This window comes from Sus scrofa, chromosome 15 (assembly GCF_054392235.1).
Source record: "Sus scrofa isolate SSC_HxYL_T2T_F1_AM1 chromosome 15, Sscrofa_HxYL_maternal_Yorkshire_Landrace_v2.0, whole genome shotgun sequence".
NCBI classification, from domain to species: domain Eukaryota; kingdom Metazoa; phylum Chordata; class Mammalia; order Artiodactyla; family Suidae; genus Sus; species Sus scrofa.
In genome coordinates this window covers 44,120,438-44,137,672 of record NC_139397.1, presented here as the reverse complement: position 1 = coordinate 44,137,672, position 17,235 = coordinate 44,120,438, and the positions used below count along the sequence as shown (strand labels likewise).

Genomic DNA, 17,235 nt, shown 5'->3' with positions numbered 1-17,235 from the left:
GACTGTTTCCTACATTCTAAACAATAATTCAGGAGGAATAGCAAAACACTACAGAAAATGACAGTAAAGTCTGTTCTAACTTCAGAAATGTGAAATATGGAAAAAGAAAAAGAAAAAAGCTGGTCTTAGAATTAAGGGAATAGGATGATAGATAGGTAGGTAGGTAGGTAGGTAGATAGATAGATAGATAGATAGATAGATATTCACTTAGTTGTCATCCAGCTATGTGACATTGCTAAGCCCTTTGTAAGCGTTATTTCATTTAGCCATCTCAACAATCTTATAGGGAAAATACAATGCAGCTTTTGTTTTCTAGATAAGGAAAATAAGATACAGAGAGGTTAAGCATCTTGTTGAACACAGAACCCAGGTCTCAATAGACTCCAAAGACTGGTCACTTAGCCAAACAACTCCACACAGTGTCTGGTAGCTTCAACAGTCCCTTCTGGTTTTAATATTCAAGGAATCCATCTGTCACATTTCTCCTGACCTTTTTTTTTTTTTTTTTTTTTTTTTTTTTTTTTTTTTTTTTTTTGCTTTTTAGGGCCACAACCATAGCATATGGAAGTTACCAGGCTAGGGGCTGAATAGGAGTTATAGCCATCGGCCTACACCATGGCCACAGCAATGCAGGATCTAAGTCACTTCTATGAATTATACCAGAGCTCAGAGCAATAATGGATTCCCAACCCACTGAGTGGGGCCTGGGATCGAACCCACATCCTCATGGTACTAGTCAGTTTTGTTTCCACTATACCACAGTGGGAACTCCCTCTCCTGAATTTCTTGATGTTCATGTTATTTCATGCTCCTGTTCCATCCAAGCAAACCCTCTCCTTCTTTTAAAGTTCAAATTCCTTAATCCCCATGATGTCAGCTCTCTGAACCAAGATTGTGTATATGTAACCATTCAGCAGCCTATCATTTCCGCATAATAATCTCCCTAAAACACATGTTCCTATTCCATTTAAAACACTCTGAACTTATTATAAGGTGACAGGAGCTAAAACCATGAAATTTTGGTATGAGGACAAACAGAACAATGAAAAAGAATAAAGAGCTCAGAAATAGAATTTAGATACTTGGAAATTTGACCTATAACAGTGATTAGAAAAAAAAAAAACTTTTCAAGAGTGTGAGATAACTGGCTATCCATATGGACACAGAAATCCCTACCTCACACCACACATAATGAATTCATTCTAGATAATGGAAACCAGAAAATAAAAGCAAAACCTTAACATTTCTAAGGAAAATATGAGACTACTGTATGACCATGAGGTAAGAAAGGATTTCTTAAACTAGAAACAAGTACACAAAGGAAAAATTATGTTCTTCACCTCATATAGGAAAAACTGTGTTAAAATTTATATTGCAGATTTCCTGTCGTGGCTCAGTGGTTAACAAACCCAACTAGTATCCATGAGGATGCAGGTTTGATCCCTGGCCTTGCTCAGTGACTTAAGGATCCAGCATTGCCATGAGCTGTGGTGTAGGTTGCAGACACAGCTCAGATCTGGCATTGCTGGGGCTGCGGTGTAGGCTGGCAGCAGCAGCTCCAATTAGACCCCCAGCCTGGGAACCTCCAGATGCCACAGGCACAGCCCTAGAAAGACCAAAAAAAAAAAAAAAATTATATTGAGACACTTTTGAAAATGTCAGGTTGCTGTTAATGTTGACTTGGTCCTTATCAGTGGGAAATAACCTCGTAAACCAGGGCATATGGTCACCAAACACATGGAAAGATGTGCAGGGTGGTACAAGTAAACAGGATAATGTCAGGTGAAATAAGAGACCATCTAACACCTGTCAGAGAGGCAACAATTACAGTTTGACAGTATCGACCATGGATGAGCATGCGGGGTATATGCATGGCTGGTTACACTGATAGAACCAGCACATCCTAGAGGCACATCCTAAAGGAGCATTTGATGCATTTGGGAAACTTGGACAAAAATTGCTCACTGTGGCATTGCTTGCTATGGTGAGAAACTGTCCCCAACCTACATACCCAACAACAGGAGAAAGACACGTTGATTCTATCATGCAACTGAGAACAGAATGGCACACAGCACTTAAAATGAGACACGTATCAACATAGGGGAAATCTCAGAAACATACTATTAAACAAAAGAGGTACATAGTGACATATATGAAACTGCTTATGTCAAATCTGAAGACCTGCACAATAGTACTGTTCAACATAGGAAAAAAACTTACAGAGAATCCCTGTCACAGCTCAGTGGAAATGAATTTGACTAGCATCCATGAGGACACAGGTTCAATCCCTGGTCTCACTCAGTGGGTTAAGGATCCAGCATTGCTGTGAGCTGCAGTATAGGTCATAGACATGGCTCAGATTTGGTGTTGCTGTGACTATAGCATAGGCCAGCAGCTGCAGTTCCAATTTAACCCCTAGCCTGGGAACCTCAGTATGCTGCAGGTGCAACCCCAAAAAGACCAAAACAAACAAACAAACAAACCAAAAAAACCTCTGGTTATCAAAGGGGAAAAGAGGTGGGGAAGAGGAATAAATTAAGAGGTTGGTATTAACATACAGCTGTATATAAAATAGATAACCAAGAATAACCTACTATATAGCACAGGGAATTACACTCAATATTTTTTAATAACCTATAAGAGAAGAGAATCTGAAGAATATATATACATATATATATAACTGAATTGCTGTGCTGTACACCTGAAACTAACATGTTGTAAAGCAACTATACGTCAATTTTTTAAAAAAGCACTGTTCATTTTTTTTTTTTTTAATGGCTGCACCTGCAGCATATGGAAGTTCCCAGGCCAGGGATGGACTCCACGCTGCAGCTGCGACCTATACCACAGCTTCGGCAACCCTGGATCTTTAACCTACCATGCCAGGCTGGTGATCAAACCCATGCCACAGCAGTGACCCAAGCCTCTGTAGAGACAATGCCACCATCTTTAACCTTCTTTGCCAAGGCAGGAGCTCTAGCACTGTTCTTTTTGTTTGTTTGTTTGTTTTTGGCGCCACACCTGTGGCTATGGAGTTCCCAGGTTGGGGGTTGAATCAGAGCTGCAGCTGCCGGCCTATGCCACAGCCACAACAATGCCAGATCTGAGCCAGATCTGAGCCCACAGCCACAACAATGCCAGATCTGAAACCCACACCATAGCCCATGGCAGTGCTGGACCCTTAACCCACTAAGCAAGGCCAGGGATGGAACCTACATCCTCATGGATACTAATAGGATTCTCAACCCACTGAGCCACAGCAGGAACTCCCAGCACTGTTCGTTTTTGAGGCAAAGTATACGTAGAATAAAAATTTAAGAGTGCTACAGGGTCCATAAACACCAACTTCACAACAATGGTTCTGCTTCCAGGAGGAAAGGCCATGGGATTAGAAAGAAGTAAAATCAGAAGCAAATCTGGCAAGGTTAAAACCACTGCATTGGGCACATGAGTAATTGTCCTTTTATTCTCCATACCATTCAGTCAATCCGAAATTCAAATACAGTGGATCCTAGAAGAACGCAGGGGTCGAGGCACCAACCCTCAGTGCAGCTGGAAATAGTGACTTAGAGTCAGCCCTCGGTCTCCGAGGCTCCTCTACACCCGTGGGGTCCACTGGCCTTGGATCGTGTAGTCTGGAGTATTTACTACTGAAAAGAACTCAATATTGTGTATAAATGGACCTATGCCATTCAAATCCATGTTCAAGGGCCAACTAGTATTCTTCTCACCCACAAAATGACTCAGTGGAGGAAGAACTCTGGGACCTGGCTGGTGTCCTGTCCTGCCTTATGGTTGTCTGTTTCCAACTCTTCAGTCCTGCCCTAGAAGGACGGGGGGTCCTCTTTGGCTCTGCTGCTGACCCATCACTGTAAACCCCCACTGCCACCCCCTTTGTGCCAGGGACACACTGGGGGCCAGGGCATCCTGAGACACTAGCATTCGCCATACTCATTCACACATCACCCCGCAACTTTGCCACTGGAATTAAAAACCACCTGCAGGGCCGTGAGCCTATTTTATCAAGTCACTTGGGCTTAAATCTTTCAAGCGCACATCATGCCTGCGTATAGAAGAGCATAATCACACACTACACAGCTAGGCAGTTACCCGTGTCCCCTACATACCCCTATGGCTACCTTGGAGGTCTGCTTAGCACCCAGGTTCAGAGCCCAACTCTGGGCCCACCACATCCTAATAGGTAACTGGCTCTGAGCACAGGCCTCAGGTCCACACCTCTGAGATGTGGACAACAGTGGTACTTAAGGCAGCGGGTTGATATAAGATTGAAGACACGCCTAGCACAGAGTGTCCTCAGCTCCAAACCTTCCCTGCAATGAGGTCACCAAGCACATGGCAGGGGAATCCCATGGGTCAGGTTGGTGGTGGCCTTTCTGTAGCCTTGCCAAAGTCTTCAAGGCAATTTCCTCCAATGACCCTGGCCCCACCCTCTCCTCTGGAGCAGTTAAAGGCCTTTTAAAGGCTAGTTGGGAAGAGCCTGGGGTCAGTAGTTTACCACTGCAGGGGGCTGCCCACCCAACCCAGAGGAACCCAGGTGACAGGGAGTGGCACGGGCTGGAGGAGGGGTGGTCCCAGGCTCTCCTCCACCTCCACTGGCGGGGGCCAGCAAGCTTGGTGACCCCCTCCCACATTAAGGCTCTAGCTTTAGCCTGTGGAGAGGAGCAGGGGCCCCTTGGCTGGACTGAGGCTGGGGTGGGGCAGGGGAGCCTGGGTCACCACCCGGAAAAAGGCTTAGACTTTATCCAAAGGGCCCTGAAGCCACTCAGAAGGGGACGTGAGCCTCCACCCCACCTAGGGAATAGCAAAAATGGGGTAAGAGGTCAAGAAGCAGAGGGGAAAAGAAGTGAAACCTTGACAGGGAAGCTTTAAATAAAATACACAGGTACAGCTCTCTGCACTGTGCCCAGCCCAGGCCGGGCTTCAGCCAACTGGGTTTCCTCCCTCTTCCCTCATATTAAGGCAGAATAACCAGCATCTTCCAGCCCAGGCAGCAGCAGACTTTTTCCAGGAAACTATTTTTGGCCATAAGATCTGTCATGACTCCCCAGCTCAGCCACTGAAACAAGGAAGCAGCCACAGACAGTACATGAATGAATGGGCATGGCTGGATTCCCATCAGACTTTTTATGGACAGTGAATATTGAATTTTCACATAATTTTCACTCTTCTGGCTGCCCTTTGTGACTTTACCCCTCAGCTTTCTTGCATGATGGCTAAGTCACAGCTCTCAGAAGCCAGCCATCAGTTTACCTGAACTAGGTTGGCCCATACACATGTACACACAGACACACACACATGCATATCCTAGCCCCTTGGACAGCACTGACATGTTTTAGGTTTTTAGCTAATGGTGACAGAATTTGACATTAAATTCCCTAAAACAGGGAGTTCCCTGTGGGCTCAGTGGGTTAAGGATCTGGCACTGTCAGTGCTGTGGCATGGATTTGATCCTTGACCGTGGAACTTCCATATGCCATGGGAGTGGCCAAAAAAAAAAAAAAAGAAAGAAAGAAAGAAAGAAAAAGTTTTTCCCTAAAGCAAATAACAGAGGTGAAACTAGTCAGCCAGACCAAGAGGAACAGGAAAAGATGTGAACATCGTTTGTGGTCAGAGGCATGCCAGGTGGAACTCGTGCAAGGGCAGTTTCATCTATCAGATTGGCACACGTCTAACAGATCGAAGAGATTGCTAGCATCCTTCAAGGACACAGTAGGAGGAAATAGGCTCTCACAAGTTAGAGGTGGGAGATGGTAGGTCCCAGCCTTTGGACAATACCCATCAACATTACAAATGCACACAGCCTCCGACCCAACCACCCCATCACCCCCACTCCAGGCTATAGAACTGCCATATGAATGAAATGAAAAATACTTTTTGCGGAGTTCCTATCATGGCTCAGAGGTAATGAACCCGACTACAATCCATGAGGACTAGGGTTCAATCCCTGGTCTCACTCAGTGGGTTAAGGATCCAGCACTGCCATGGGCTGTGGTCACAGACATGGCTCAGATCCCTTGTTACTGTGGCTGTGGTGTAGGCGAGCAGCTGCAGCTCTGATTTGACCCCTAGCCTGGGAACTTCCATATGCCTCGGGGAGGTCCTAAAACAAAAAGACAACAACAAAAAAAAATGTTTTGCTATACATCTGAAACTAGCACAATATTATAAGTTACCTATACTCCAATAAAATGTATTAAAAAAATAAATATGTGTATGAGGCTATTTGATGATAGAAATACGGTTATGTAATAAAATGTCCTGTTTTGAGGAAATACCTGCTAAAGCAGTTAGGAATAAAGGAGCATGATGTCTGCTCTCAAATGATTCAGGAAGGAAAATTTATCTATTTACAGAGACAAAGGAAATGTGACAAAACATTAAAAACTGATGAATGTACTGACGCCTGCAGAGAAGTCCATTATACTAATCTTTCAGTTCTTCCACAGTTTGAAATTCAAAATTATTTTGAAGTAAAAGTTAAAAAATAATTTTAGGAGTTCTCAGGGTGGTTCAGCAGGTTAAGGACCTAACACTATCTCTGTGAGGATGCGGGTTTGATCCCTGCGGCTGCAAGGAGAAAAAAAGAAAAAAAATAGTAATAATTCTAAAATGAAGATCATATATGTATAAAATAAGCTACAAGGACATATTGTGCAACACAGGGAATACAGCCAATACTTTATAATCACCTGAAATGGAGTACAATCTTTAAAAATTGTACTATACTGTACACCTGTAACATATACATCAACTATACTTCAAAAAAAAGTGGAAACCAAAAAATAAAAAATTTAAGATTATTAAAAAACTTAAGCAGATTAGACCTAAACCAGATAGAAAAAAATCCGCCCCCCCCCCCCCCCCCGCACACACACATATGATTGGGAAAAAATAAGTTGCTGAATAATCCTAAAAGCCAATCAGATAGGTGGGTATTTGGGGAAAACAGCCTTTGTCCAATAAACTGATCGACAGGCACACACAGCCGAGGTCACTCCCGCAGAGGTCCTTCCCACCCAGTATCCCCTGGGGCGACCACCTGAGAACCTGCCCGCCAAGATGACTGCACTCGTTTTGGAGGTCAGGATACCCAGGCCCAGGGAGCTACTGATGTGCCCGGGGTGTCAAGTCAGCTGGTGTCGAGAATTCAGCAGCCCGGGGCCTGGCCCAGGACAAGCAGGGTGAGGGGAGCCAGGCTCAGGGCAGATACACCAGGGTTGAATCAGATCTGCCTGTGCCCCAGGCAAGTTCTTGAACCCCTCTGCATCTCACTCTCTTGGGCTTCTCTAGAGCTGCCGAAAGTTCTCTGCAGACTGGGTGTGGGATGAAATGAGATAATGCACTGGTAGCCAGGCCGGTAATAAGGACTTGAATGCTCATCGACAGCCACTTCCAACCAACAAGCATGCAGAGCGCTGCCCGTGCCCTGGCCGCTGTTCTTGGTGCCACATCCCCTCTACCTCTCCAGTACAGAGCTGGCCGCCCAAGGCCATTCAAGGTCACACAGCCCGAGGCAGCCCAGCTGGAACAAGCCCTCAGGCTAGCCCATTCTCTTCTTGACCATCTGGGGGTGGGGGTACAGCTGCCCCAGGAAACCCCACCCCCACCCCGTTCCCCTCCCTGGGCCAGGCTGGGCCATGCCCACCAGGCGCTCCTGCCCAGCAAGTGGAACCTAGTGCAGGGCCTCCTGCCTGGATCACCATGTTCCCAGAACAGGAGGCAATTGCCCGGGCCAGCCAAGATTTACAGGTTGTTTACTTGCCAACAGTTACTGCTTTAGGTGATTAATGCCACATAAAACATCATGGAGGCCATCATTACCTCTCAGAGAAAGGAGGGCTGGATGCCAATGGTACTGAAATAACAGCAGACGGATAAAGCAGTGCTGCACACAGTGCCACCAGCACACGTGGTCTGTCTTGTCACTTGCATATGCGCAGTCTCAGCAAGTGCGTAGACACAGAGTTCACACCCAAGGCACCCTTCAGCGCAAGGCTTTGCTAGCCAGAAACCTGAGTCCTGATCCTGACAGCCCATCACCCGTCTGACCTTGACCCTTAACCTCCTCACAGCCACTTATGAATGCCAGGGACTGGGCTCCTGGCCTGGCATACAACACATTCCCAATAAATACTTGGAAGATAGTAAGGCTGTATGTGTTTGCATGAAGGAGAATCTGATCCCTCGCCTGGGAACTCCATATCCCATGGGGCAACCAAAAAAAAAAAAAAAAGCAGAAGAATAAATCAGATCTTGAAGACACCTTAAAGAAGGGATTGTTTCCCAGGCGGGGGCAGGGAACACAGAAGATGCTGAGATTGTACTACGCATCTTGTAATCCCCAAAGTGAGGAAATGCCACAAAAAGGGATGGGGGCACATCAGAGCATCCTGCGAGGCAATCTGAAGGAACCCCTGACAGCCACCACTGAAGCAATTTAAGAACTGAATTTCAACACAGAGAATAAAACAAATATCCACTGGTCTATACTAATATAATAAACACCTAAAAGAATAAATTAGCGGTAGAGAAGAGAAAAGCTCTTTCTTATCATTGTGATCCAATGACCAGATGTAGACAGCAGCTGGGGAAAAGGTAAGCAGGAACTCTCAGTAGTTGACTGAGTCAAAAATTTGTCTCTCTTTCCTCCCCCAAATGCTCTGGATTCCCAAGCCCCACCCAGACCTGTGGCTCACAGACCAGGGTGGACCCGTGCTCATACACACCACCAGCTGTTTGTGAATCAGAGGTCTTCGGACCCACAGACAACTAATGAGCATCTTTTTTTTTTTTTTTTGTCTTTTCTAGGGCTGCTTCTGCGGTATATGGAGGTTCCCAGGCGAGGGGTCGAATCCGAGCTGTAGCTGCCAGCCTATGCCAGAGCCACAGCAACTGGGAATCCAAGCGGCGCCTGCAACCCACACCACAGCTCACGGCAACACCGGATCCTTAACCCACTGAGCAAGGCCAGGGATTGAACCCGCAACCTCATGGTTCCTAGTCAGATTCCTTAACCATGGTTAACGGGAGCGGCCCGGGAGATAGCAACAACAACAACAACAAAAAAAAAAGACAAAAGACAGATTCCTTAACCACTGCGCCACCACAGGAACTCCTTTTTTTCTCTTTTTTTCTTTTTTGTTTTGTTTTGTTTTGATGAACATCTTTTAAAGTGGTTTGATTTCGCTCTCAGTACTAGGAATGGCATCTCTCCTGTCTTATTCTATGCTTGGTTATGACTTGTTCACAGGAAATTCACTACATTCTGCACAACGAACTTCTACCTCACCACACCACTGAACAGAACCCTTAATCTCGGAAAAATGAGCAACATGAAACTGTGGATAGTCGACTGTTCTGATTTACAACATGGTCAATGGTGTGGTTCAACCTAGTCCAGTGCTTCCTGCAGATTGATAAGCAAAGGGGCCAGAGAAAAATAGGCATAAACTACAGGTTTTTAGGAAAAGCAATGCAAGGAGCTTACAAGCATCTGAGAAGATGGCTCAGTTTCACTCATAACAGTCCATGGCAAGGCAGTGAAAGCAAAGTAAAAGGCGGAGCTTATTTTCCATGTGCCTATTAGGAAAGATTCAAAAGGCTGACAACACAGTCCAGGCAAGGGTATGAAGAAACAGGTACCCTCCAACACAGGTGGGAGCAGTGCGAACAGGTAAGTTAGTAGGTCAAAGGACAGTTAAGAGTAGGAACCCAAATCTCTAAGATAAAGTCAGAACTGTGATTCACTCGGGCACCTCCCCTCCCAGCGCTGCCCAGCAGGAACTGTGTCCCTGGCTGGGGGTGTCCTCATGTTCTCAGGCCCTTGATGGCCAAGATCATGAAAGTGGGAGCCAGATCCTTCAGGTCCCTCACTCCAGCCACCACCATCCAGCCCCTGGCAGTCCCATTTTCTGTTTCAGCCTTGATATGATAAGGACCCTCAGGGGCAGTCACTGGTCAGGGCACACAGGACTTGTCAGGACAATCCCACGGCTCCCAGGGGAGTGGTGCTGAGGGACAGAACAGCTCAGGGAACTAACTCAGCCTCTGCTCAGAGTGGAGAAGGCAAGGGCGAGGGCAGCAACACTGAGGCAGGGCAAAGGCATTCAGTCTGGGTGAGCATGTGACCTACCCTCCTGGGAGACAGGCACAGAGCAGCAGCCCCTGGGGGTGGGGGTGAGGGGAGGCTGGGGGCCTATGTTCTCAGGAGCACCTGCTGGCTTCACTGTCTGCCCTGTAACAGTAAAAAAAAAAAAAAAAAAAAAAAAATTTTTTTTTTCTGTCTTTTTAGGGCTGCACCTGTGGCACATGGAAGTGTCCAGGCTAGGAGTTGAATCGGAGCTGCAACTGCCGGCCTACACCACAGCCACAGTAGCGCAAAATCAGAGCCGCATCTGTGACCTACACCACAGCTCAAAGCAATGCTGGAACCTTAACGCACTGAGCAAGGCCAGGGATCAAACCCTCATCCTCGTGGATACTAGTAAGGTTCTTAACTCACTGAGCCACAATGGGAACAATAAGAACTTTTTAAACTAAATAAAATTTAAAAATATATAAAAGAAAACAATTTTTTTAATTTAAAATTTTTAATTAAAAAATAAAAAATAAAATAAAATAAAATAAAAATAAAATCGTTCATAAATCACCTGGTAACTTTCCAGGAAAATGCAGGTTCTGGCTCAGTAGTCCTGCAGCAGACCCTAGATTCTGCATTTTTTTTTTTTTTTTTTTTTTTTTGCCATGCCCACAGTACGAAGAATTTCCCAGGCCAGGGTTTGAACCTGCACCATAGTGACCCGAGCAATTACAGTGCAATGCCAGATCCTTAGCCCACTGTGCTACAGGAGAACTCCAGATTCTACAACATCTCTACCCAGCTCTCAGGGGACCCTGGTCCGTGGACATTTTCAGTTGCAAGACATCAGAGATGGCATCTCAGACCCCCTCCAGCCCCAGTACTGGAGGAATCGCCTCTGGTCCACCTCTGTGAAACCCAGAGCAGGTACCATTTCTTCTTCCCATTCAGGACACAGGGTCCCCTAACCACCCAGAGGGACGCTTCCAGGGCCTGGGTACTGGCTGGAGACCACATGCTGCCCACAGGAGAGGAAGGTCAAGGACCTCCCAGGTCTGCCTGAGCACAGAGCACCAGGCTGGTTGCAGAGAGGTCCTCTACCTGCAAAGTACAAGAGTGGGGCCAGCCCCACCTGCCCTCACAAGGTCCAGGTCTCTTTCTGGAAGGGGTGGCGAAGAGCAGTATCCCGGTTGCTAGGAGACCTAAGCATCAATCACAGGGGTGCTTGGTGAAAACAGGTTCCTGCAGCTCCAGGTCTAACACAGCAGGAAGCACACACTCCAGGAGACTGATGCTGGCAGTCCAAGGCCCACACCCTGCTCCAGAGCCCCTCTGGAGAGAAGACAGCAGCCTGCCCTCCAGGAGACTGCCTGGAACCCATTGTGCTTACTGATGAGTCAGCCCCACTCTCCAGACCCCTCCCTCCCCATCAGTGACAGGGGGCTTCTCAGGAAGCCCACAGGACACGCCCACATGAGACAGGTAAGGGTAAAGCGGAAGCTGCCCATCTCCAGCCTCTAACCAGGACACACCCACCCACCCAAACTAGAGGCTCCATGGCCAGATAGCTTTGCAAGGAAGCATACCCACCCCACCCCACCCCCAGGGAACCTTGACAGGAACCCAGTCCTGAGAAGAAGGAGGTGGAGTAAATGGCAGCTCCACCTTTCTGCCGAGCTTCCTCCCTCTCTCATGAAATGAAGGGGTTGGAACAATCACGGTAAGTACTCCTGGACAATGGCTCCTTTAACAAAACACAAAACACCCTCCCTATTCAGAGAAGAAAATCTGTACACATTCTTTTTCAATTTTATTGAAGTATGGTTGATTTACAGTGTTGGTTAGTTTCTGGTGTACAGCAAAGGGGCTCGTACATTCTTTTTTTTTTTAATTACTTTTTTTTTTTTAGGGCTGCACCTGTGGCATATGGAAGTTCCCAGGCCAGGGGTCTAATCAGAGCTACAGCTGCCGGCCTACACCACAGCCACAGCCATGTGGGATCTGAGACTCGTCTGTGACCTATACCACAGCTCATGGCAATGCCAGATCCTTAACCCACTGAGGGAGGCCAGGGATCCAACCCACATCCTCATGGATACTAGTTGGTGTTGTGACCACGGAGCCATATGAAATATACTCTTTCTTTTTTTTTTTTGTCTTTTTGTCATTTCTTGGGCTGCACCCCGCGGCATATGGAGATTCCCAGGCTAGGGGTCTAATTGGAGCTGTAGCTGCCAGCCTGTGCCACAGCCACAGCAACGTGGGATCTGAGCTGCATCTGCAACCTACACCACAGCTCACGGCAACACTGGATCGTTAACCCACTGAGCAAGGGCAGGGATCGAACCCGCAACCTCATGGTTCCTAGTCAGATTCGTTAACCACTGCGCCACAATGGGAACTCCCGGAATATACTTACATATTCTTTTTCATCTTTTTTTCCATGATGTTTATTACAAGATACTGAATATAGTTCCCTGCGCTCTACAATAGGACCTTGTTGTTTATTTTATATAGAGTAGATTGTATCTGCTAATCCCAAATTTCGAACTAATCCCTCATTTACTACCACACCCTCTTCCCCTTCAGTAACCCTAAGTTTGTTTTCTAAACACACTCTTCTGAGTAATTCTATCCATAGTTCAAAATATGATTATCTTCCCACGATGCCATACAAATCCTAACCCTTCCTACTTGTGCAGTGACCAGAGTGAAATCAATTACACATGGACCCCACTGCCCCTCCTGGTCCATGATGGTCTCTCTTAGCAGCCAGGCCCAGGTCTAGCCCAAGAGTAGGATGCTTGAGCTCCTAGGCAGGAGTTGTAGCACCCAAGCCACTGGCCAGGCCAAGGCTGCTCTGACCAGAAATGGTCTGACGAGGTTGTCCAAATTACAGGAACGAGGCTCAAGTCCATTTGACTTTCCCCTGAAACTTCCCCCTGAAACAGCATGCATCCCTTTGACTATTTTTATGGTAAAAAACCAAGGTACTTTGGGGGGTAGGCGCTGTTCTGCCCAAGCTGAGGAGTGTGTCTAGTCAGTGAGCAGATTCAGTGCATTACAGAAGCCCTCAAGACCACAGCAGCAGGGGCTAGTCCTCTGATGGTACAAAGCCCATTACCGAGTGCTGGACAACATTTAATAAAGATGCAGTTGGGGATTTCCCACTGTGGTGCAATGGGATAGCCAGTGTCTCTGGAGCACTGGGATGCAGGTTCAATCCCCTGCCCTGGAAGAGTGGATTAAGGATCCGTCATTGCTGCAAGTCACGACTGTGGCTTAGATCTGATCCCTGGCCCAGGAAATCCATACGCTGCAGGGCAGTCAGAAAAGGGGTGGGAGGGGGAGTTCCTATCGTGGCTCAGCAGGCCAAGGACTTGACATTGTCTGAGAGGATGTGGGTTTGATCCCTGGCCTCATTCAGTGAGTTAAGGATCCAGCCAGCGTTGCTACAAGCTGTGTCGTAGGTTGCAGATACAGCTCCAATTCAACCCCTAGCCTGGGAACATCCATATACCTCAGGTGAGGCCCTAAAGAAAAGAAAAAAGGAAACAAAAAGATGCGATTGGGTCCACCTTTGCACTGGGGGATACCTCAACAGGGACCAGAAAGCAAGTCCCCAAGTTTCTTTTTTTCTTTTTATTTATTTATTTATTTATTTATTTATTTATTGGTCAAAGCATGCAGAAATTCCTGGGCCAGGGATTGAACCCACGCCACAGCAGTGACCCAAGCCACAGCAGTGACAATGCCAGATCCTTTAACCACTAGGCTGCCAGGGGACGACCCCAAAACTTGATTTCATGGAGTGATGAGAGCCCATCTGGAAGGCCAGACACAGTCACTTGCGGAGGCCTCTAAATCATTCCAGTCCCAAGTGATTTCGGGCCCAGACCGACTTCAACATATCTTGAAAGAATTGCAGACCATCAGATGGAAATAGCAAATGGTTCTGATGAAAACAGTGAAGCTGTTGGCCCGAGAAGATGCTAAAGGGAAGGAAAGGGCAGGTAAGTGGAAGGAGCCCTTTTTTTTTGAGCATACAAAAGGGTACAGAAGGGCAACGATAAAGCGAGCCAGCTAAACTCTCTGAAGATGATAAACCCACCTGATCCCTTGAGAGATTACATGAGTGAGGGCAACTTGGCGTCAGGCAACCACAGTGAATCAGAAAATGCAAACTGAGATAATCCCTCAGGGGTCAACGAAAAAACAGAGTAGTTTTACAGAGAATCAAATGCCTGGAGCCCTTGCAGCTCAAATCCAAAATCTCCAACCAGAGCAGGCATCTCTACAGTGTGAAAATGCACAGGCAGATTCAACAAGCTCCAGCTGACAAGGACCTGCGGTAGAGCACGGGAACTCAATATCATAATAACCCACACAGGAAAAGAATCTGAGGAAGAATGGATACGTGTATATATAGAACTGAATCTCGGTGCTGTACACCTAAAACTGACACAACATTGAGGAAGAATGGATACGTGTATACATAGAACTGAATCTCGGTGCTGTACACCTAAAACTGACACAACATTGGAAGTCAACTCTATGCCAATTAACATTATTTTAAGAAGACTAACAGCCAAACACAAACACAAAAGCTCCAGCTGAAGGAGTTCCTGTCGTGACGCAGCTGAAACAAATCCAAATAGATCCCCGGCCTCACTCAGTGGGTTAAGGGTCTGGCATTGCCGTGAGCTGTGGTGTAGGTTGTAGACACGGCTCGGATCTGGTCTTGGTGGCTCTGGTGCAGGCCGGCAGCTGTAGCTCCAATTAGACCCCTAGCCTGGGAACCTCCATATGCCATGGGTGCAGCCCTAAAAAGGCAAAAAGACAGAAAAACAAACAAACAAACAAACAAACAAACAAAAACCACCTCCAGCTGAAACACAACACTGCTGGAATGCCATCAAAATCATGAAATGCCACTTTGCAGGAACCCAGTGGAGGAGGGAATTGATTGCTGAGACACAGAAGCATCTCAGAGTGTACAAAAACTTCAAAACCTTGACTCCTACAGGAAGACGGCAGAGACCTGCAGAAATCAGAGGTGGATGGATCAGCTCCCACAAGAAAATTGCTCCAGAAAATGTGTTGATGGTTGTGTGATGCCTGAGAAAAAGCTCAATAGAGGTGAGGGCAGGAAACGGTGGAGTTTCCTGGTGGCTCAGCAGGTTAAGGATCTGGCATTGTCACTGCTGTGTGAGGGTCACTGCTGAGGCACGGGTTCAATCCCTGGCCCAGGAATCTCTGCATGCTGCAGGCACAGCCCAAAAAATAAAATAAAATAAGGGGCATGGAATGCTTGCAACAAGTAAAAATGGCTGAATTAAAATGTGAAATCCAGGAGTTCCCGTCATGGCTCAGCAGTGATCGAACCTGACTAGCATCCATGAGGACTCAGGTTCGATCCCTTGCCTCGATCAGTGGGTTAAGGATCTGGCATTGCCATGAGCTGTGGTGTAGGTCACTGACGTGGCTTGGATCCCATGTTGTTTCGGCTGTGGCGTAGGCCAGCGGCTACAGCTTTGATTAGAGACCCCTAGCCTGGGAAACTCCATATGCCACAGGTGCAGCCCTAAAAAGACAAAAAGACCAAAAAAAAAAAAAAAAAAAAGTGAAATCCAGCTTTTCCCATGTGGTCGCTTTGTGCCTGTAATTCTCCCTGTAGCCCAAGGCAGTGCCCAAGAAAGTCAGGGCATTTTAAATGAACCAGGATGCTTTGACATCAGAACGCTCTGAATCCTGCCCCTCCCAGGACTAGCCAATTCCTAGGGTTTAACTAGTCTGGAGGATGCTTCCCATATGCAAACCAACCAATGCAGAGCCCTTACCCCACCCTCATCCTCTGTCAGGCTTTCACAGAACATCACATTCCAGGCCACTGTCCCTCACCCTAGTCATCCCAGAGCCTGGCACCAGAAAAGCAGAGCCAGCCCTTCTGCCCTGATATCTCGCCCCTCCTTCCCCTAGAAACCACGAGAAGGGGTCTTGCCCGCATTCTCCCCTCACTCCCTCTGCTCCTGACTGACCCTGGTGCTTTTCCCCATGGCCTTGCAGGGGGTCGGGGGTGGGGGGTGACTTGTAACTTGTGTCCTCCTTTTGGGAACTGTGAGTAACAAACTACCTTTTTCATGGTAATGTCTCTTTATCTTTTGGCCCCACAATACCCAAAAAATAATCAAACCTTGATTGAAAACAAATCAGGACATCTTCTGCATCGTCAGGTCCCCATAGGAGCAGGAGAGAGGGCTCAGTGATTCAGGGTAAGAGGGAGGCTGGATGTGGGTTTACAGCAGCCCACCTCTGAGCTCTGAGCAAGTACTGATATGCCTTTTCTCTTTCAATTAATTCTGATGGAGGCTTACTGCATTCAATGCATTGTTTAACTGATGCTGAATTTGTTCTCATATTCTAATTGTCTAATATGGTGTCTCCATAAGTCAATGAAAAAAATGTTACCCACCATATCAGTAAACAAAGGATGTTGCCGCCATCAAGCCATCAGCCACTGCAGCCACCCCCAACGGTGAGCCCTGAAGGGACTCTGGATGAGAGAGGCCAGGATGCTGGCCCCAGATAGCCGAGGTGCACATCAAAGGAATGATTCAGTGAGCCCAGACCCTTGCCTCTTCCCATACATAGAAAAGCACTAAATTCCTTAACTTGAGATATCTTGGTTTTCTTTAATTAACAGTAATCTTTTGATGCTCCGGCTACCTGGTCTTTGTTGCAAAAACTCCTGTATATCCTGGCTCCTCCCTTGACTGTGCAGAGCTGTCCCTCAGAGTTATCTAAGAAGCTGCCTCCTGGGCTTAAGTAAACATAAGTCTCAATTTTTAGGCTGTGCTTTTTTTTTTTTTCTTCAGTTGACACAGAATACAGATGACTTTTAACACAATTCTTGAGAATACATCATTCTGAGTTCCTTGGACTCTCTGGGATTAAGTTGTTTAAGTATTATCTCTAAATTTAATTAAGTGGTCCACTATTGCTTAAAGCGTAATTGACAAAACCAGGAGGAGACCTTGGAAACATTGAAAATCATTTCTACACGATGAGATGTGAGAAGAAAACTGTATAAAGAGTTCCCTTGTGGCCTAGCAGGTTAAGGATCCATCATTGTTACT

The 17,235-nt window shown here is 46.7% G+C and overlaps 1 protein-coding gene and 1 long non-coding RNA gene across 6 annotated transcripts in view; both read right to left on the bottom strand.

The window, feature by feature from the left end:
- Window positions 1-17,235, bottom strand: part of TFCP2L1 (transcription factor CP2 like 1) — a 66,472-nt gene that overhangs the window by 35,447 nt on the left and 13,790 nt on the right. The gene's annotated exons all lie outside the window — the stretch shown is intronic.
- On the bottom strand, window positions 11,889-17,206 carry LOC146395808 (uncharacterized). The gene is made up of 2 exons (XR_014829658.1): window positions 14,622-17,206; window positions 11,889-14,551 (listed from the first exon to the last, which is right to left on the bottom strand). It is a non-coding gene; the product is annotated as an uncharacterized LOC146395808 (long non-coding RNA).